The sequence below is a fragment of the Neoarius graeffei genome, chromosome 1, assembly GCF_027579695.1.
Source record: "Neoarius graeffei isolate fNeoGra1 chromosome 1, fNeoGra1.pri, whole genome shotgun sequence".
Taxonomy (NCBI): domain Eukaryota; kingdom Metazoa; phylum Chordata; class Actinopteri; order Siluriformes; family Ariidae; genus Neoarius; species Neoarius graeffei.
In genome coordinates, this window is record NC_083569.1 from 96,463,436 (window position 1) to 96,486,016 (window position 22,581).

The window sequence follows — 22,581 nt, forward strand, 5'->3', positions numbered from 1 at the left end:
CATCATTCTACTGGTTTAGAAAAACTATTGCATTATTAATTGTTCACTAAAAAGTGCTTGTATATTTGTTTTGGAAAAGATCTCTATCATGGCTTCACTGGATACAAAGTCATGTTAATGACACCTGAAAAGGATTTATTTTTTATATATGAACACAAATGTACAGATTTTAAAAACAAGTGAAAAACAAAGTGTATTCTGTATAGAACTGCTTTAAATGTACAACCCCGATTCCAAAAAAATTGGGACAAAGTACAAATTGTAAATAAAAACAGAATGCAATGATGTGGAAGTTTCAAAATTCCATATTTTATTCAGAATAGAACATAGATGACCATATCAAATGTTTAAACTGAGAAAATGTATCATTTAAAGAGAAAAATTAGGTGATTTTTAAATTTCATGACAACACATCTCAAAAAAGTTGGGACAAGGCCATGTTTACCACTGTGAGACATCCCCTTTTCTCTTTACAACAGTCTGTAAACGTCTGGGGACTGAGGAGACAAGTTGCTCAAGTTTAGGGATAGGAATGTTAACCCATTCTTGTCTAATGTAGGATTCTAGTTGCTCAACTGTCTTGGGTCTTTTTTGTCGTATCTTCCGTTTTATGATGCGCCAAATGTTTTCTATGGGTGAAAGATCTGGACTGCAGGCTGGCCAGTTCAGTACCTGGACCCTTCTTCTACGCAGCCATGTTGGAAAATGCAAGGTCTTCCCTGAAAGAGGCGTCATCTGGATGGGAGTATATGTTGTTCTAGAACCTGGATATACCTTTCAGCATTGATGGTGTCTTTCCAGATGTGTAAGCTGCCCATGCCACACGCACTAATGCAACCCCATACCATCAGAGATGCAGGCTTCTGAACTGAGCGCTGATAACAACTTGGGTCGTCTTTCTCCTCTTTAGTCCGAATGACACGGCGTCCCTGATTTCCATAAAGAACTTCAAATTTTGATTCGTCTGACCACAGAACAGTTTTCCACTTTGCCACAGTCCATTTTAAATTAGCCTTGGCCCAGAGAAGACGTCTGCGCTTCTGGATCATGTTTAGATACGGCTTCTTCTTTGAACTATAGAGTTTTAGTTGGCAACGGCGGATGGCACAGTGAATTGTGTTCACAGATAATGTTCTCTGGAAATATTCCTGAGCCCATTTTGTGATTTCCAATACAGAAGCATGCCTGTATGTGATGCAGTGCCATCTAAGGGCCCAAAGATCACGGGCACCCGGTATGGTTTTCCGGCCTTGACCCTTACGCCCAGAGATTCTTCCAGATTCTCTGAATCTTTTGATGATATTATGCACTGTAGATGATGATATGTTCAAACTCTTTACAATTTTACACTGTCGAACTCCTTTCTGATATTGCTCCACTATTTGTCGGCGCAGAATTAGGGGGATTGGTGATCCTCTTCCCATCTTTACTTCTGAGAGCCGCTGCCACTCCAAGATGCTCTTTTTATACCCAGTCATGTTAATGACCTATTGCCAATTGACCTAATGAGTTGTAGTTTGGTCCTCCAGCTGTTCCTTTTTTGTACCTTTAACTTTTCCAGCCTCTTATTGCCCCTGTCCCAACTTTTTTGAGATGTGTTGCTGTCATGAAATTTCAAATGAGCCAGTATTTGGCATGAAATTTCAAAATGTCGCACTTTCGACATTTGATATGTTGTCTATGTTCTATTGTGAATACAATATCAGTTTTTGAGATTTGTAAATTATTGCATTCCATTTTTATTTACAATTTGTACTTTGTCCCAACTTTTTTGGAATCGGGGTTGTACACGTAATGTGGGTTTGCCGATTTCTCTGATAAACATAAAGTACATCAGATCCTTTATTAAAGAAAACAAGTTTAGCTCATGTTTACGAGTTACATGAACTAAAGGCACAGTAACTTATTGTAATAAAACTTCACTTCAATATAAAACTTCAGCCACAGTCAGGATGTTAGAGATGCAGGAATGAAGTGTTGAGGTGTTTGAATTGTAAACGTATTCTGCAGGTAAACTGAAGTGACGGAGCTCTTTTTGAGATGATAGAACATATTCTTACAAATATTAAACATGTGAAACAACAGTGAGAGATTGCCTTCATTATTTATGATTTGAAATTTTGGAAAAAAAATTCTACTTCTGTTTTATTTTGAATAATATCCACTAAAAGAGTAATGTGTATGAAAAGAATGTGTCATTATCGCACAGCATCTGGGTTTGTGTTCATCAAGAAGAAAGAAGTCATTCACTTGTGTAAATCATCTTATTCACTTCTGAAGTTATTTACTAATTAAACCACACAATGCTGATGAATAGAAGAATCACGTCATGTTTGGACCTGCTATTGGTCTAATCTTTGGTCAGGTTCTCTTCCAGCAAATAAATGTGAAGATGATGAATTTAACTTACTATACTACACTAATAAAGTAATACCACTGTAGAAAAAATATATTTAGTCCTAGTTATTGTTTAACTGAGACCAGGATTATGACAGGGACAGCAGAAATGTTTTCACTCTGTCGAGGTGATTAGTACAGTAAATATTATATCACTCCTGAACTGTATGTTTTCATCTTGAACAGAAAACCCCAAACCTGAACTCACATCAGACCTTAAAGGAGCTGCACTGACAGGAATCCCAGTGACTCTGTACTGTACACTGAAGCCACAGTCTGCTGGATGGAAGTTTTACTGGAGCACATCAACACAGAGCTCTGAGACTGAAACAGAATCAGGCCACTATGTCATCAGACCAGTTAATGTCTCTGATGGAGGTCAGTACAGCTGCAGAGCTGGAAGAGGAAACCCAGTCTACTACACACACTACAGTGATGCACTCTGGGTAAAGGTTCCTGGTGAGTATGTGACTGCACTGGACAGAAAATGTTAACAGTAGAGCTGGGTAGTAACACATGGTAAGTTACACTGCCAGGCCAAAAAAGGGTGCACACAAATATTTTGTTGGACTGACTTTAGCTTTAATTACGGAGCACATTAGCTGTGGCACTGTTTCAGCAATAATTTGCAACTTCACAACATTTATTTCCATTCAGACTTTTACTAATTTTTAGCCTCGATCTTGTATTGATGATGGGGGAATTGAACCGCTCTGTAAAGTCTTCTCCAGCGCGTTACATTAATGGCATTTAGCAATGTACTACATACCCAGAGCAGGCTGGGGAGCAGTTGGGGGTTAGGTGCCTTGCTCAAGGGCACTTCAGCCATTCCTGATGATCCAGGGAATCAAACTGATGACCTTTTGGTCCTAAAGCTGCTTCTCTAATCATTAGGCTATGGCTTCCCAAATGTGGTTAAGCTCAGGACTCTGTGGTGACCAATTCATGTGTGAAAATGATTCCTCATGCTTCCTGAGCCACTCTTTCACAGTTTCAGCCTGATGAATCCTGCCATTGTTGTCCTGGAATATGTCTGTGCCATCAGGGAAGAAAATATCCAATTATGATCATTTCATGCACTTCCCTTCTTACCCTGACATGCCCATTGCTCAGGAATAGAGTAAATCTGGACTCATCAGACCACATGACCTGTTTCCATTGCTCCGGAGTCCAATATTTATGTCCCCTTGCAAACTAGAGCCTTTTCTTCTGATTAGCCTCATTAACAAGTCGTGTTCTTATAGCCACACTGCTGTTTAGTCCCAATCCTATGAGTTCTCACTGCATTGTATGTGGAAATGCTTTTACTTTCACTACTAAACATGGCCATGAGTTTTACTGTTGATTTTTTTTTTTTTACTGTTTTAGTGATCTTAAACAAGTGTTTAATTGATCTCTGATCACAGTCAAGTTTTTTTCTGACCACATTTCTTCCTCAAAGTTGATGGTCCATCAAGATCCTTCCTGGTTTTAATCATGTGTTGTACAGTTCTTAACCCAATTCCAGTAATTGCAGCAGTCTCCTTAGTTGTTTTCTTTGCTTCATTCAGGCCAGTAATTTTAACCCTTCTGAACCATAGTAACACCTTTTCCATGACCATAACACGGTTGTTTCAGAAATGAGAAGCTACTCACTGCATCATTTAGGGGTAAATGAATTGTTGCCATCTGAAACATATTAATCACTGCAATAATTATCCAACTCTTATGGTGATGATACACGGGGCAACTTTTTGGGCAATGTTGCTGAGCAATGTTGCTGGCAACAGGCAACTAGGTGAGACACAGGGCAACTTTTCAGGGCAACTAACAATGGGCAACAACAGTTAGCAACGGCAGTTTACAGTTAGCTAAAAAAAAACGATGTCTTAATTTTTGCTGTGACCATTTAATCAATCTGTCTGTTGTTTTTTAGAGCTTTGGTGAGGTAAATTCCTCCATATAGAATATTAAAATAACTTACCGATGTAAAAACAGATGAGGAGTCTCTCCATCTCTTCACTCCACTGACACTGAGCGGCCACCATATTTGTTTGAAATTTCTGATCCGAACCTCACCGGAGGTCACATGACTCGATACTCGCGTTCTGATTGGCTTCTCAAAAAGTTGCCAGAGATTATCAAAACCATTCAGAAAGAAACAATGTTGCCCAATCTCAATAGAAAAGAGTCAAAACGCAATTGCCCACCAACATTGCTCGGCAACATTGCCCAAAAAGTTGCCCCGTGTATCATCACCATTAGGTATTTGCTTATTTAAATCCAAATGATGACATTTTGTGGACAGTGTATACATACATAGGAACATAGAGAACAAATAAATTTTCCCCAGTATCATACCCAAGTGTGAATGAGTTGAAGAGGAGGAGGTTTGAACTTTTATCCTCAACACTGAGTGTAAAAGAAATAAAGGCAGAATCTGAAAGATTGAGAAAGATTAGAGTGTTATTGTGAGGTGTTATGAATTGATAACATGTATGTGTGTGTATTATGAGTGAAAATGTATGTATGAGTTTTTGTGACTTAGCTCTGATATGATGCAGCACTTCAAACAGAAAGATGCTTTTCACTCAGGAAATTGTCATTTCTAGGATGTTTTATGCTCTATGTATAGATTAATATATTATCTTCCTGACATCACACTGCAAATCTTTTTTTAATCTCTTTTAATTGTCTTAATTTTTAATCAAGTATAAATGTTAATATAATCGTGACATAAATTGTTATATTTATTATCAGGTGAATCAGCTCCAGTGTCTCTGATCATCAGTCCCAGCAGAACTCAACACTTCACTGCTGACTCTCTCTCACTGAGCTGTGAGGACCAGAGTGACTCTACTGGATGGACAGTGAGACGATACACACACAATGAGACACCGTTCAATTGTTTATCATATTCAGGATCTACATGTAACATCAGCTCCCTCTCTACATCACACACTGGAGTTTACTGGTGTCAGTCTGAATCTGGAGGACACAGTGATCCTGTCAACATCACAGTGCACTGTGAGTCTTTTTATCAGTTCTCATCAGCAGTATTTAATACACAAACCAGACCTAACATTAAAAAAAATCTATTCTTAAGAATTATAAAGAAGTTAAGTGATCCCTTACTTGTAAAACATAAAAGCTAATTTATTATCTTGTGATTGACAGCATTGCAGTAAAACCTATTTTTAACATCTCAATGCTCTTGAGGAACTCGTGGAAATTTTACTCAACACAGTGCCATTAGTTATTTTAAACTAACAAATTATGTTTGACTCTTTAGCTCGTGTTTTTCTTTGTTTCCTTCTCTCTGAGTCACTTCGTCATTGTTAACATAACTGCATAACTGTGTATTTTCCGAACCTGACAAAATGATGAAAGCTTTTACGTGTTGTATACACTATGGTCATAGACAGTTCTTAAGTTACTGCTGTGTTCTTTAAGATTTATGATGTTAATTGTGTTTCAGTCAGGTTAGCATGCAGGTGTAAATGATTTCAATATTAGCTCCTAGACCTTGATATTATGCTTAACTGGATTTAATATTCTTTGTCATATTCATAATATTCAGTTTATAACTTAGGTCAGTTTATTAGTGAATTCCACATGAGCTTCAAGTGGCTTAAGTACTGAAGCCACCAATAAAATAGAGGTCTAGAAAGTAAAAAAAAAAAGGTAAGTGAATAATAGTATCTGTGGGTCATAATAATCAACTTATTGGAAATTCATATGGATCAATATTTTAATGAGCCTGATTTTCTCAAAAAAAATTCCACTTTTCCTCTTTCTGGTTATCTCGATGTACAGGAACATGTCACACAGTGTTATCTGTACCTTCTCAGATAAATAGCTTTTAAAGTAATATTACAAAAAAAAAAGGTACATGGACCTTTCCAGGTAAAACATGCACACCAGATGTACAAAAGGGGTACCATTAAAAGATATACCAATGCAGTAATGAGGATACGTACAGTTTGGCATCTTTGTTTCTGAGACTGCAACAATAAAATTATAAAATACCCCATTTGTGTTTTCTGCCCCACGTAAACATGGCATGTTAAAGAATAAAGAACAACTCCATAAAATGCAGCAATGTGTTTTCTAAGCCTTGTAAAGGACTGAATCTTCCACTAATAATGGAGAATTACACTCTATTTTGCACATATTCTGTTTTCAGTGTCTTCTTTCTCTTTCCTACAGATGGTGACGTGATCCTGGACAGTCCTGTCCATCCTGTTACTGAGGGACGTCCTCTGACTTTACGCTGTTTGTATCGCAACACAAAGATCTCAGAGTCTGGTGTTGATTTCTATAAAAATGATTCAGTTCTCCAGAAGCAGACTACAGGAGAGATGACCATCAGGAGTGTCTCAAAGTCAGATGAAGGTTTCTACCACTGTAAACACCCACAGAGAGGAGAGTCACCAAAAAGCTGGGTTTCAGTCAGAGGTAAGGGAATCATGTCATCTTACTTGAATGACATTTGTAACATTAGGAAGTATTCCTTTTCAAAATTCAACACCCCCCCCAACCCTTTCTTTATTTTATTTATTTATCAAGAACGCTCATTGGCCAGATATTTCTCTGCCTGTTTGCAATAGCTAACAAAGCTGTAAAGGTGCAAGAGATTGGCCCAGGCCACCTTACCCTATACCAGCTTTCTGGACCTCCAATAGAGTGTTTTCACCGACATCACCAAAACACGAATGTTTCAGATGTACAGTGCCTTGAAAAAGTATTCATACCACTTGAACTTTTTCACATTTTTCCACCTTACAACCACGAACTTAAAAGTTTTTTATTGAGATTTTATGTGATAGACCAACACAGAGTAGCACATAATTGTGAAGTGAAATGAAAATGATAAACGGTCTTCAAAATTTTAAACAAATAAAAATCTGAAAAATGTGGTGTGCATTAGTATTCAGCCTCCCTGCGTTAATACTTTGTAGAGCCACCTTTTGCTGCAATTACAGCTGCAAGTCTTTGGTATGTCTCTACCAGTTTTGCACATCTAGACACTGAAATTTTTGCTCATTCTTCTTTGCAAAATAGCTCAAGCTCAGCCAGATTGGATGGAGAGCGTCTGTGAACAGCAATTTTCAAGTCTTGCCACAGATGCTCAATGGGATTTAGGTCTGGACTTTGACTGGGTCATTCTAACACATGAATATTCTTTGATCTAAACCATTCCATTGTAGCTCTGGCTGTAAGTTTAGGGTCATTGTCTTGCTGGAAGGTGAATCTCCTTCCCAGGCTCAAGTCTTTTGCAGCCTCCAACAGGTTTTCTTCCAGGATTGCCCTGTATTTAGCTCCATCCATCTTCCCTGTCCCTGCTGAAGAAAAGCATCCCCATAGCATGATGCTGCCACCACCATGTTTCACAGTGGGGATGGTGTGTGCAGGGTGATGAGCAGTGTTAGTTTTCAGCCACACACAGCGCTTTGCATTTAGGCCAAAAAGTTCAACTTTGGTCTCATCTGACCAAAGCACCTTCTTCCACATGTTTGCTGTGTCCCCTACATGGCTTCTGGCAAACTGCAAACAGGGCTTCTTATGCCTGTCTTTCAACAATGGCTTTCTTCTTGCCACTCTTCCAAAAAGGCCAGATTTATGGAGTGTACGACTTATAGTTGTCCTGTGCGCAGATTCTCCCACCTGAGCTGTGGATTTCTGCAGCTCCTCCAGAGTGATCATGGGCCTCTTGGCTGCTTCTCTGACCAGTGCTCTCCTTGCTCGCTCTGTCAGTTTAGGTGGACGGCCATGTCTTGGTAGGATTGCAGTTGTGCCATACTTTTTCCATTTTTGAATGATGGATTGAACAGTGCTTCTTGAGATGTTCAGAGCTTGGGATATTTTTTTTATAACCTAACCCTGCTTTAAACTTCTCCAGAACTTTATCTCTGACCTGTCTGGTGAGTTCTTTGGTCTTCATGATGCTGTTTGTTCTTCAGTGTTCTCTACCAAACCACTGAGGCCTTCACAGAACAAGTGTATTTATGCTGAGAGTAAATTACACACAGTAGGACTCAAATGAGGATGGGTTCCCTTTTGAGTCTGGTTCCTCTCGAGGTTTCTTCCTCATGTCGTCTGAGGGAGTTTTTCCTTGCCACCGTCGCCACAGGCTTGCTCATTGGGGATAGATTAGGGATAAAATTAGCTCATGTTTTAAGTCGTTCAAATTCTGTAAAGCTGCTTTGCGACAATGTTTATTGTTAAAAGCGCTATACAAATAAACTTGATTTGATTTGATATTAACTAATTAGATGACTTCTGAAGGCAATTGATTGCACTGGATTGTATTTCGAGGTATCAGAGTACAGGGGGCTGAATACTAATGCACACCACATTTTTCAGATTTTTATTTGTTTAAAATTTTGAAGACCATTTATCATTTTCGTTTCACTTCACAATTATGTGCTACTCTGTGTTGGTCTATCACATAAAATCTCAATAAAAACCTTTTAAGTTCGTGGTTGTAAGGTGGAAAAATGTGAAAAAGTTCAAGGGGTATGAATACTTTTTCAAGGCACTGTATGCCACGTTGGAGTCATTGATTTCTGTAAATAAACAATGCTTGCATTTCATGCAAAAAAAAAAAAATCTCAATTTTTGTAATGGCATTGGCTAAAGAAACTTGCAATAAGAAGACAGAAGCTGCTAGAAAATATGTAGAAGGCCCAGTGTAAGAGCCTACTATCTGAAGAAACTGCAGTTAATCGACGGCCTGGAACCATATGAAATAGGAGAGGAACTGAGTGAAGGCAATGTGTTGCTGCTGGCTGTGACATACCCAGACATCATCAACTAATTAATTTTTTCTCCAAGTCCACACACTGCTGAGGATCTGAAGTGTTTCAAGGGACTAGAAGCCTATCACCAGATGTGCTGTGGCTGGGTCAGGGAACGAAAAGCATGGAAATTTAGTGAAAACGTCTGGTGAAAGCAAAGGTGTGTACTGTGTACATTACATGAACAGTGATATACTGTAGATCATGAATGCACATCTCCTGTGGGCTAAGGTGACCAGATTTCTGGGAGAAAAATCGGGGACATTTTGGCGTTCGGCGGGGAAAATAAAACTAGAACCTCAGTTTTTTTGCTCTTTTTTTGCTCTTTTGCTCTTAGCATTCCTGTTTTTGTAGTCTGTCCGTAAATAGCATAGGAAGCATAGGCCTGTATATTTTTTTCCCCTCTCAGTATATTAGTTTATTGAATAGCCCTATATCAGACACAACTGGGCAAAGCAAAATCTTTTGTAGGCCTATGAGATAACTCTTAAAATAAAGTCAGCTGCAGCACAGACGCTCATAAAAACTGCTTTAAAAAATTAAATCCCAAACCAATGGCATTTTACCAAAAATGCACCCCATGACATCCCCCCCAACCAATGAAATTAAAGGTTAGCCTATTTGATTTATCAGCAGCATTTGTATGAAGATGTGAAGGTGATAAGAGCACACACTGTGAAGGATGCACACAATTTTAGAGCTATTTTAAACAAAAAAAAAACATGTAAAGAAATAACTTACAAAATTATTAGGCTACCAGATAGCTATAACTGTTTTTTTTTGTTTGTTTGTTTTTACAATTTTCAAGTAATTTCTTAAGGAGTAATTTCTTAAGAATATTTCCATAAAATAGTCTTTAAAATCTGTAAAATAAATAAAACATGGTATCAGGTATAACTGACAAAGTCTGATGAAGGGATAGAAATGTCTGTAGTTCCTTTATAAGGATAGTGGGTTAAGACCCAGAGTGACATAAGATAACTTTGCAGTCTATCTTTTCACGTTTCAGCATTCCCCACTAGAAAACAGACTCTGAGCATTATGCATCCGAAGTGTCGCAACAGTTCAGTGTGCACCTGCGCCGGCTGATGTTCACTGTTGCGCCCGAAATGCAGATCACTGACTGCAGAGAACGCATTGTTTTCAATACCACCATATATAAATATTGTTTGAGATTGCATGAAGAAACTGTCAGAAATCCAGACAAACACCTAAAATGAGGATTAGCCTATTTCATGATCCAGAAAGAGGGCTGGAAAACCGGAATGAATGGCCACCCCTAGACTAACGTCTATTTGACAATGTGTGGCTTTTAAAACTTATTTTGACCAGTAGCCTATTATTGCAATGGTTGCAAAATCATAGGCTAAATGCACTTATAATAGCCATTATGTTGTCTACAACAGACAAGACTTGATTGAACTCAATGAGTGCTCGGGAAAAATGCCGAGACCAAACAACGCAGTCCTTCCACTCACAAGACGTAAGCTCTTCTCATGAACAACCTGAATGGATTGGTTTCATTTAATCGATGTAGGCTATGTCATGCTTTGTGTAATGTGTCATATGGAAAAAAAAAGATAGATAGCAAACGCAAAATAGACACTCACGAGAAAAGCCACTAAGTCACCTACCGGTCTATGAAGACAACCTGTAACTTTATACCAGGATGACAAGTGGCCTAACAAGACGAGGAGTTCTAGAAGCGTGTGGTTCTGTCAAATGTTATGAAATACTATCTGATGTAATGATCACATGGCGTGATCCACCTATAGGGGCACTTGAAAGCCAGTGTCGTTCTGAAATAGGATTATTGTCAAAGCAACCCACGCACGTCTTCTCCAAGGCTACTTTCAAAGACCTCTGTCACTCGATTGGAACCGGGGGTTCGCGGCCAAAATCGGGGACATTTTCGGGGACAGGTGCATTCATTAAAATCGACAGGTCATTAAAATCGGGGTCTGTCCCCGGAAATCGGGGGCATCTGGTCACCCTACTGTGGGCTGACCTCAGCTGACAGCAGATAGCTGATTGTGATTTTTAACTTGAGCTTACTCTCAAGAGAACATACAGAGGCACCATCATGGCTAGACAGTAGAAATATGGTGTCATGCTTAATTTTAGGACATTGATCAAAACTTAAAAAAAGTCATACCTGATACAAAGTGAACTGAACACACTCTTATGTTGTGTGGATTTTTGTCGGTCAGATATTGGTTTAGTTTGGCAAGCCAGAGACGATGATGCTTCTCTGACAATTTTGTGGTTTCCTTCCCTGATTTTTGATTATTTTAGGTAATCGGTAGAAGTGCAGATGTTTCTCACGATCTGAGCGATTGTGGCAACGCAGAACTGTGCAGTAATTCACCATTATTTGGTTAGTTTATTGAAAAATTCACGAAGATTGCTTTGCTGTTGATGTGTCCGATGCCTCCAATATGGCCGACTTCCGGTTTGATGACATCATGTGAAAACACGCGATACAGTTTCACTCGCCTGATCCAGTGTTAAGTGCAGCTCAGGTTTCTCTTCACTGACACGTAAATCTTCCGCCTTTTACTAAAGATTTCCGGGGAGAGGAATGTTAATGAGCTCAACTTATTTTTTACAGGCTTTGCTCAAATGTTAGAAATATCAAACTTTCTGCATGGAAACACTCCCCTACACACACACACACACACACACACACACACACACACAGATGTCTCTCTTCAAAAGGATCCAGCTGTTGAGGGTGGAGTCTAGCTGTGTTTACCTTTCTGAATTTTAATATATGGAAGTGGCATATTTAAAGTCATTGAGTTTAGTGTAGTACCTGTTCTTATTCATTTATTATCTGATATGTTTTTTACGAGGTTGTTTTATTAGACAGAATTTTAGAGCAGGGAGTTGGAATTGGGACTTGCTTCTTCTGCTCCACACATTAACCTGGTATTGCAGTACCCCCAGGAATAGTGCCCTTATTCAAAAAAATGAAGAGAAAAAAACTCTCTTTAATAGTAGAGCTCCATAGGTATAGAGTATGGATGCATTAAAAAAACATTGTGTTGTTTTCTGATGGTTTCAGTTCTGTGTGTGCCTGCCACCACAGGAAACTCAATGAGTAGTGAAGTAGAGTAGTAGTCAGGACAGTACAGTAGTGAGTAACTTGTCGCTGTTGTTGCCCGAAGTTTTGTATCACATAAGGAAACAGTATAGTAACTATAACGGTAAAGAAATGAAACAAGATTGGCTGGCTATGATATAAAAAAAAAAAATTCTCCAACCCAGAAACAGATGGGAGCTCTGCTTTTAGGCAGTGCCTCAATCTATATTGTCCTTAAAGGTGTGTGACCGGGCGCAACTGCAACCACGGCACACAATGGAACCCGACTACACCACCCCGAAGGGACAAAAAGGTTTTGCCAAGAGACGGCACCTCTAAACACGTCAGCATGTACTGGCACATAAGTTTACAATCAATAAAGGCAGCAGAGACCCAGTGCTCAAGTTCAAGCAATAATTTATTTAAGTATATGGAAAGTGGATGTAACAATGCGGATGGAGCTGGAAGCTAAAGCAGAGTGGTCAATGCAAAAATATATGTTTATTACAATATATTAATTTTACGTAAAATTGAGCCTCATATTTAAATAGACTTATAAATATACACACATTTACATAGCCAGCTAAGCCTACCAGCAGGGGGAGTAGCCAGGTACAAGCCACTGAGAGCGCAGAGAACCAGAGGAGACACCCAAGACCTGTGATGGAAATAGTCACACGCGCACACGCACAGCAAGTCTATCCACATGCACTGCAACGAAAGGTGCACTGCAAACATACAGAAAAAGGGTGAACACTACAAAAAGCCCACTAAACATGCAGTGAACTAAAAACGTTAAGCTGACGGGAGAAACCAAGAAGATCCCGCACTCCAATGGACCTGGCAATACCTGCGGCAGAACTAAGCACAAGCAGCAAGGGCTATGCAATGCAATGTGGTCAAAATAAAAAGAAAAAATAAAATAAAATAGAACCCCACAGTTGATTTGTCAATTAAATCAAAAACAACACCGTTACACCTGGACCATGACGGGCGCGAAGCCCCAGCTAAACAATCTGTATTCAGTCTCCCCGCGCTCACACTCACGGGGAAACAGAATAGGATAGAGGTGCGGCAGACAAACTCGCGAAACAAATGGGGAAAGTCATAAAGCAAATCAGAAAAATAAACAATATGAAACAAAACTAAACAAAGCAAAGCAGCAGTAGTGCAAAGCAGCTCGAGTCTTCCCTACAAAGGAACAAAAGCGTCATTAGACCAAGGCATAAAAATCACCAATCACCGACTACAGTGTCACACAACATTACCTTGCCTCGGTACTAATGACGCCAAGTCCCTCACTCGGTCATCACCGTGCTGAGCCTTCTTGCTAACAAATCCCAAAGGAAAAATTAAAAGCAACTTAACAAGAAATAAAAAAACTTTTAAAAGAGTAAAACGCACCTGCACAAGGAATCAGCTGGCTTAACACGATAGAGGCCCGCAGTGCATTCACGCGGGACTCACAAGCCACAGAAACCTATCAGGCAAAATACACAGATAAGTAAAAATTAAACTAAATAAAAAGTGTGCACTACAAACCTTGCTCACCTGCTAGCAACGAAAGTCTAGGGCCAAGATAGTCTAAAAAGTCAGGCTGTGCCCCGAACAGGAAAAAGGCTGCCCCTATAAAGCCCCTGCAATTAATTAACTGAACGCAGGTGTGCTACAATGCGGGCCTGCACTTCAGACTTCGGAGGCGGGGCACCCGGCTACAATCTACCCCCGCTTTCTATCGGCGTCCCGACGATAGACAAAACAACTCAGTGCCATGGCCTAAACAGAGCAGTGATCATATTACTAGGCACAGATGATTGAGAGACTGCAATCCCATGATCCCCCTCACCGACTGTGGATCGTGGGAGACGATGTGGATTGGTGTGCTTCCCTGCAGTTGCACGCTGGGTCCTCCAGAGAAGATGCTCATCCGCAGGCTGGTCCTCACTAGTTGAGACCATACCACTCAAAGTCGAGTCTACTGATATACTTGGCCCAGACTCTGGCAAGCGGGCAAGGGGACTTACAGAACTACGAGGGGGCCTAGGAGCAACTGGGGGCTGAGGTGGAAGTACCACCCAAAAAGAACCATCCACCTCCTTCGGCGAGTCCTGGGGGGTAGTGGCACCTGGTACAAAAGAGCAAATTTGGTTAGTAGGGACAAGCCGAAGCAGGGTCCGATGGACCACTTTAGAAGGGCCCAACTCCCCATCATCCTGAACTGGGGCAATAGAGTACACTGCACCCCCCGAAGAGGGGGCTTTAACAACTTGATACTTGGCCGATCCCCAAGTGTCTTGAATCTTGGCCCTTCCCCGAAAGGCCTTATTTTGCAGGTAAACCAAGTCACCCTCTTTGAGGTCATCCCCAATCAGCCCTTGGTCATTCCTCTCCCTCCGAAGGCGAGCAGCAGCCTCCAGGCGATTCTTGGCACCATCAAATGCCGTTTGAAGACGGTATTGGTGTTCTCGCACCCAGTCATGAATGGAGCCATGATGTGGTTCCCGGACTCGGCCCAGGAGGAAATCAATGGGCAGTTGTGGCTCCTGCCCAAACATGAGCAGGTGAGGGGACTCACCTGTGGTCTGATGGACGGTAGTATTGTAGAAGAAGGTGACCTGTGGCAGGTAAGCTGGCCAATCTGATTTCTTATCCGGGGGTAGGGCTTGAAGGAGACCATGCAGCGTCCAATTAAATCGTTCACACTGCCCATTACCCTGGGGATGATAGGGCGTGGTGTGCGTCTTTTGAACTCCATAAAGGTCACAGAGTTGCTGAATCGGAGCACTTTCAAAGTTGCGCCCCTGGTCAGAGTGAATTCGTGCAGGGACCCCATACCTGTAGAACCACTCCTTCAACACGTTGGCCACCGTAGATGTACGTTGGTCTCGAGTTGGTACTGCCTGGGTAAACTTTGAAAAAATGTCAGCCATTATTAACACAGTCTCTAAACCATTCGTAGAAGGATCCAACAAAGTGAAATCAATGGCTAGAAGTTGATTAGGCCTGGAACTCATTAGATGGCCCATAACAGGCCTTACGGGAGGATGTACTGGTTTAGCTAGCACACAACGGGAACATTGCTGGCACCACTGCTTTACATCTGCATACAGACCAGGCCAAAAACAACGTTGCCTCACCAACTCTGTAGTCCTTTCGGCCCCTTGATGCCCATGACCCTGGTGTAGCTGTTGGAGAACCTCCTCCTTCAACACGCTGGGGAGCAGTAGTTGGACCACCTCTTCCCCACCATTGGACCGGAAAACCCTTCTGTGCAGAACGCCATCCCTCTCCAGAATCCGGTCCCACTGTCGAACCAGCTCCAACACCGGTCGTGCAAGGGCAGCCCGTTCTGCACGCGACGGCCTCCGGTATTGGCACCAGAAAGTCAAGAAGGGGCCAATTACTGCATCTTCCTGTTGTAGTCTTGCCAGCTGTTGAGGTGAATGAGAGGGTAAAGCAGAGATGGCAGACTGGGTTACCTCGAGGGTCGGGGCTGGTATTAGCTGCTGCAAGTACCCAGGGATTGATACCCCAGGGTGGGGGGGTTCCTCCCCCATAGGTCCAGTAGGAGGCTGTACCTGTCTAGAAAGAGCATCGGCATTAACATTGGAGTGACCCGAGTGGTATTTGATTGTATAATCGAATGCTGCCAGCTGGGCTGCCCAGCATTGCTCTGTCGCCCCCAACTTGGAAGTAGCTAGGTGGCTCAGGGGATTGTTGTCAGTCCAAACTATACACCTCTGCCCAAGCAGATATTCTCTAAATTTTTCGGTCATAGCCCATTTCAGGCCCAGGAGCTCCAACTTCATTGAGCTATAGTTTGGCATGTTCTTTTCAGTGCGACTCAAAGCCCTACTAGCATATGCTATTGGCCTAACCCGCCCCCCCTGTTCTTGAGATAATACAGCCCCCAACCCGTTCAGGCTGGCATCAATCTCTAAAACAAAAGGTTGGGAAAAGTCCGCATAAGCCAAAACCGGGGCTGTGGTAAGCCTAGACTTAAGTTCATTAAAGCTCTGCTCGCATGAATCAGTCCAAGCACCCCCAATTAAGGTCCCTTTTGCCTTGCCCGCATAAACCCTTGTCAGCCCAGCCACCAGATTATGCAGAGGGGCGGCGGTCTGAGAGAACCCCTCCACGAACCGCCGGTAGTAACTAGCAAACCCCAAAAAGGATCGTAGCTCCGACACCGTTGTTGGACAGGCCCATCTGGCTACGGCGGACACTTTGTCAGGATCTGTTGCTACCCCCTCCTTTGATATAACATGGCCCAAATACCTCACCTCTGGTCTGAAGAAGCAGCACTTTTCAAGCTTCACTTTGAGGTTCTCCTGATGCAGCCGGAACAACACCATGTCCAGGCATCGTATATGATCTTCCACTGTAGATGAAAAAATGATTACATCATCCAAATACAGCAACAGTGTCTGGAAATGTTGTGCACCAAAAATTCGCTCCATAAGTCTCTGAAATGTACTGGGTGCATTACACAGCCCAAAGGGCATGCGGTTGTATTCAAAAAGACCAAAGGGGGTACAAAAGGCGGTCTTCATCCTGTCGTTTTCTGCAACAGGTACCTGATTGTAGCCACTTGCCAGATCAAGTGTTGAAAACCAGCGGGCCCCCGATAGCGCATCCAACGATTCTTCTATCCGGGGCAGGGGGAAAGCATCACGTCGGGTCTTACTATTCAACTGCCGATAATCAACACACATTCGAAGGCTGCCATCCTTCTTCCGTGCCAGCACTATGGGGGATGCATATGGGCTACAGCTCTCCCGAATCACCTGTGCCTCTAGAAGCTGGTTAATGTGGGCCTTTACGGATTCGTACTCAGATGGTGGTATACATCTAAAGCGCTGCCTAACAGGCATCGTCCATGAGTGGGATTTCGTGGGAGAGTAAATTTGTACACCCCAAATCCCCCTCATGGGTGGCAAAGACACACTGATGTTTTTGTAATAGGGCCTTAACCTTAACCTGCTCTGACTCTGGGAGGACACCCAAATCCATAGACTCAATAGCAGTAGTTACTTTATTAGGCTTTAATGACTGGGAATTAATGGTAGCATACTCCTGCCCACCCCATAACCCCGGAACCTCGGTCACCCCGGCTGGAAGTGTTATCAAATGGGCCGTAGTTAAAACGCCTAATGCAGAACGAGGATAAAGCTTCACACCTACCCGCCCCACATTCACCACAGGAATATATGCAGTCCCCCTTTGCACGGTGACCATTGCAGGAGGTGTCAACAGGCCTGCAGGCAAAGAGTCCTGAGCAGAGAAGGGTTCAAACAAAATGGTACCCGAAGTCGCAGCAAAGTGATTGGAACAAGTAGTAGCAACAAGTTTAACAGTACCACCAAGAATATAAACAGGACATCTACCCCTCACCTTTGCAACTCCATAGGAGCGCCGCTGATCCCACACCTGGGCTTGATGGTAGGACTGGAGAGCTTGCTGGAGAATCTGGGGGGCCTGTTGTACAATGGCTTGATCAAAAAGAGTGGGACCATGCTGCTGAAATAAGTCATCATAACAAGCACGTATGATGTTCATGCCCAACACCCCAGGAACCCCAGTTGCAAATGCGGACCCAGAGTCTTTTACAATGAGAATACCCCTCTTTGGTATAGAGGTCCCCAAGACTTCAACATCAAGCTCAACATAGCCCGAGTATGGGATAGCTAACCCATTAGCGGCACAAAGCTGTAACCATGAACATTCTCTCAGTACATCATTAAAATGAGTTTAAAAGAAAGATTCCGAGACAGTGGAAACCATTGACCCCGTATCCAATAAACAGTCCACGTTCACCCCTCCCATAGTTACAGTCACATGTGGACAAGGGCCCACCAGTTGAGAAAGTTCTGGGCGGGACACCTCAGACACCATACCATAGCCACTGTTAGCCCCCTCTGAGTCGTGGCTCATTACAACAGAGGGAACTAGTTTCCCGTCATGGGCCGTGGGGCACCCTCTCCACCAGACTGGGGAACACTTTGTGGGATTACTCTTACATTGTCACAGTTACGAGCATAATGCCCAGGTTGTTGGCATCTCCTACAGATCACTGGGCCAGCCTGGGTGGATGGAGTGGATTGAGGTTGCCGGGGGTTTTGCAAAAGGGCTACACTCTCGGTGAGTCGGTCTAACTGTTCCTGTTGTTTCTTCAACATGGCTTTTACTTCAGCCAACTCTGAGGCCTGATTAGACAGAACCCCACTCCCTGTAGGGATGGTTGTAATTTGAGTGGCACAAATTGATGGAACAGAAAAACTCCTCTGCCTGCCCTCTACTGGCATACCCTCTCGCTCCCACCACATCGCTTCTGCCCTCACATGCAATAACGTAGCGTCTGGCTTGTCTCGAACTACCTGCTTCAGTGCTCTATGGAGGTCAGGATCATTTACATGCTCAACAAACTGATCTCTTAATAAAATGGCTGAATTAGGTACTACATCTGGGGCCGCCTTCAACACTCGTTCCATTAGGGCAAACAAAGCATGAGAAAACTCTTGAAGTGATTCACCTTCTGATTGTCCCCTAGAGAAGAAGTCCTTCTGAAGGGCCACATAAGACTCATTACAGCCATAAAGCTCTTGTAGGATGGCCAGCACTTTTGTTGGGTTCTCTCTATCGGCCTTAGGTCGGTACTTTATTTCATGCTTTGCCTCCCCTTCTAGATGATCAAAAATAAAATATGCCTGATCAATAGGGCTCAATTTCCCAACCCTTAAACTAGCTTGGACTTCCTCAATCCACTCCAAAATACCTACACCCCCCTTACCCCGAAAAATAGGACATTTTCTTTCTCTGGGCACATACAAAAATCTTTCAGGCGCAATGTCACTCACAGACACCGGGCCACCAGAGGGGGAAGCAGTGGAGGTGGAGCCAGATGCAGACTGGCCCATTTCAGCTGCTGGAACTGCTGCAGTTGCCTGATCCCGTTTCAAACGTTCATTTTCTGCCCGTAACTCAGTCACTAGGTCTCGCAGTTCCTGTAACTCGGCCTCCATACCTACAGAATGGGCTTAAGCAACTAATTCGCTGTAGCAGGGTGTTCTGGGGAATACTCCAACGCTGAGGATCCAATTAAGTACCACTGCTGCCTTGCCAAAGAAAAACAAAATGACTTTCCACACTTTACACAAACAAATTAATACAAAAAAAAATAAAAGCAACTTAACAAGAAATAAAAAAACTTTTAAAAGAATAAAACGCACCTGCACAAGGAATCAGCTGGCTTAACGCGATAGAGGCCCGCAGTGCATTCACACGGGACTCACAAGCCACAGAAACCTATCAGGCAAAATACACAGATAAGTAAAAATTAAACTAAATAAAAAGTGTGCACTACAAACCTTGCTCACCTGCTAGCAATGAAAGTCTAGGGCCAAGATAGTCCAAAAAGTCAGGCTGTGCCCCGAACAGGAAAAAGGCTGCTCCTATAAAGCCCCTGCAATTAATTAACTGAACGCAGGTGCGCCACAATGCGGGCCTGCACTTCAGACTTCAGAGGCGGGGCACCCGGCTACAGGTGCAATACCACAAATCACCACCAGAGGTTAGTAATGTTACTCAAAAACGAACAGGAGTCAGAACACTCCCCGCTTGATATAAATATGTTTTACCACTATTTACTCTTTCACCTTTGGTATAAGTAAAACAACATCACTAATGGGTCTAAGATACTTCTTAATTGTCCCTTGGCTAAGAGTCTTCACCATAGCCTGACCAACCTTGCTGTTGAAGCTGGGAATGGCCTTACCTATCAGTCCAAGAGGCCACTTATGTTTTGCTTGAATGTCCTTTATCAAAACAACGTCACCCTCCTGGAGGTCAGGCTTTTCCTTGGTCTACCTTCTCTGTGGCTGAACAGTTACCAAATACTCCAGCCTCCACCTTTTCCAGAAGGAGTCTGCCAAGCTCTGTACCTGGTGCCACTGTCCTTTACATAGGTGGTCCAATTCGAAGTCTCCTGAGGGTGTGGGAGTAACACTTGCCTTTTGGGTTAGGAGAGTGGCAGGCGAGAGCGTTTCAGGTATCTCGGCATCATATGAGATTGGGACCAGCGGTCTGGTGTTCATGATAGCCATTCTTTACACTCATCAGTATTAGTCTCACTGGAGAATGACTTTGTTACATGAATGAGACTTGCCATGCTTCTTACTAGACTCTTCCAAGTAGAGAAGTGTTCAAATCTTTGTGATCCAAAAGACTGCTCTGTGACCTTGGTTGCAAGAGAGGTGACTTGAGGCCGAACATCTTTATCTGTGTCCAGTTGCACAAGCTCAAATGATTCTACCTCATCATCTTGATCTGTGTTTAGCTGGCTGAGAAATAGAGGGCCAAGGAACCAACTGGATGAGGCCAGGTAAGCTACTGGAATTGGCCTGATTCAATGGTCTGCAGGGTTCTCATCAGTTATTACATACTGCCATTGTTTTGGTTCAGTGGCACTCCGAATGCGAGCTACTCAGTTAGTTACATAGGTATAGAATCTTCTTGAACTGTTGTGGATGTAGCCCAGCAGGATGCGACTGTCTGTGAAGAAACTGACTGTTTGCAACTCTATATCTATTTCAGACTGGAGCAGTTCTGCCAGCTTGACTGCCAAGACTGCTGTGCACAACTCCAGGCATGGTATGGTGTGCATGGGATAAAGAGCCAGCTTTGATTTTCCCTATTACAAAACCTACATGCAATTTTTTCATCAGAATCCAAGACACACAGGTAGGCTACAACAGCTATCACCATAGTGGAAGCATCTGAGAAAATTCATAGTTCTGTCCATTTGCGACATGACATGGAGCCTAGAATGTATGCTCTCTGCATGTGATCCTGTTCCAGCTCAGTTAAGGAGTTAGTCCATGCTTTCCACTGTGCCTCTTTCTCCAGTGGGAGAGGTGTGTCCCACTCATACTGCTCTGAGGAAAGGTCTCTTACTAATGCCTTGCCTTGCACTGTGATAGGGGAAGCAAATCCAAGGGGATCATAAAGACTGTTTACAGTGGACAGTATGCCTCACCGGGTGAATGGTTTCACATATCTTGACACTCTGAAGGTGAAACTATCAGTCTGGAGTCCCCAGCTTAAACCCAGATTCCATTGAAGGGGCAAGGGGTCTGCTCCTAAATCTAGATCCTAAAAGTCACTTGCTCGCTCTTCTGAAGGAAAGGCCTCCATGTCCTGTGCTATTCAAAGCTATTTTGTGATGTCATAAGTTGGATTCAGCTAGTAGGACCTTGGTTGCAGTGCAGGAGATCAATAGTTTCAATATCCTTTGCCACTGAGGCAAGTCCATCATCGACATAAAAATTTCTGAAGACGAACTCCTTTGCATCTGTGCTGTGTTTGGTTTCTCCATGTTCTGCAGCTTTCCTCAGCCCATATGTTGCTACAGCTGGTGACGGGCTGTTCCTGAACATATGCACAGTCATCCTGTAGTCAATTATCTCCTTTTCCGGATCATTATCTCGGTGCCACAGAAACCGCAGGAAATTGCGATGTTCCTCACTAACTTTGAAACAATAGAACATTTGTTGTACATCAGCTGTGACAGCTATTTGCTCCCTCCTGAACCTTCGTAGGACTCCAACTGGGGTGTTGTTGAGGTTGGGTCCACTGGGAAGCATGTCGTTCAATAATGTTCCTTTATACTCTGTGCTGGAATCAAATATCACTCTTATTTTCCCTGGTTTCTGGGGGTGGTATACACCGAAGGTAGGTAAATACCAGCACTTTTGCCCTGGCCTCGGTTGAGGAGCCGGCTCTGTCTGGTGGTTGTCAATGACTTTCTGCATGAAATCAAAGAAGTGCTCTTTCATGTTGGGTCTCCTTCTAAATGAGCACTGGAGAGAGGAGAGGCTCTGGGAGGCCTGTTCTCTGTTATTAGGAAGGGGCTTGCGAGGTGAATGAAAAGGCAGCTGTGCCACCCAGTGATTTTCGTCATCCATGTACACTTCATTTTCTATTATTCTGAGACAGTTGTTGTCATCTACTGATATGGTTGGTTTGTCACCTTCAGGTGTTTTCTGAAACACACTTTCCCCCAGACCATCTAGACACGTCTCATGAAAAATCTCCTGGCCGTGAGACTACGCTGGACTGGACCCTTTACTCTCTCCTTGATGTGGATATTGTTGGGACATGGCTTAAGGAAAGAGAAGCATCCATTTTGAAGGGCATGTTTCTTGTAGGCGTTGACTTCCTCTGTCTTGTGAGCACCACCCAAGTATAACTCTCCAACTATGACCCAGCAAAGGTCAAGATGCTGGGCGTATGGTGAGTTGTGAGGCCCGTTATGCTGTACAG

The 22,581-nt window shown here is 42.8% G+C and overlaps 1 protein-coding gene, 1 non-coding gene and 1 pseudogene across 2 annotated transcripts in view; all 3 read left to right on the forward strand.

Annotated features, from left to right (window-relative positions):
- LOC132885533 (titin-like) overlaps positions 1–22,581 on the forward strand; it is a 978,782-nt gene that overhangs the window by 442,591 nt on the left and 513,610 nt on the right. The window lies entirely within an intron of this gene.
- On the forward strand, positions 11,691–11,809 carry LOC132896275 (U5 spliceosomal RNA). Its single transcript, XR_009655983.1, has one exon. It is a non-coding gene; the product is annotated as a U5 spliceosomal RNA (small nuclear RNA).
- On the forward strand, positions 11,961–12,141 carry LOC132898278 (U2 spliceosomal RNA; annotated as a pseudogene).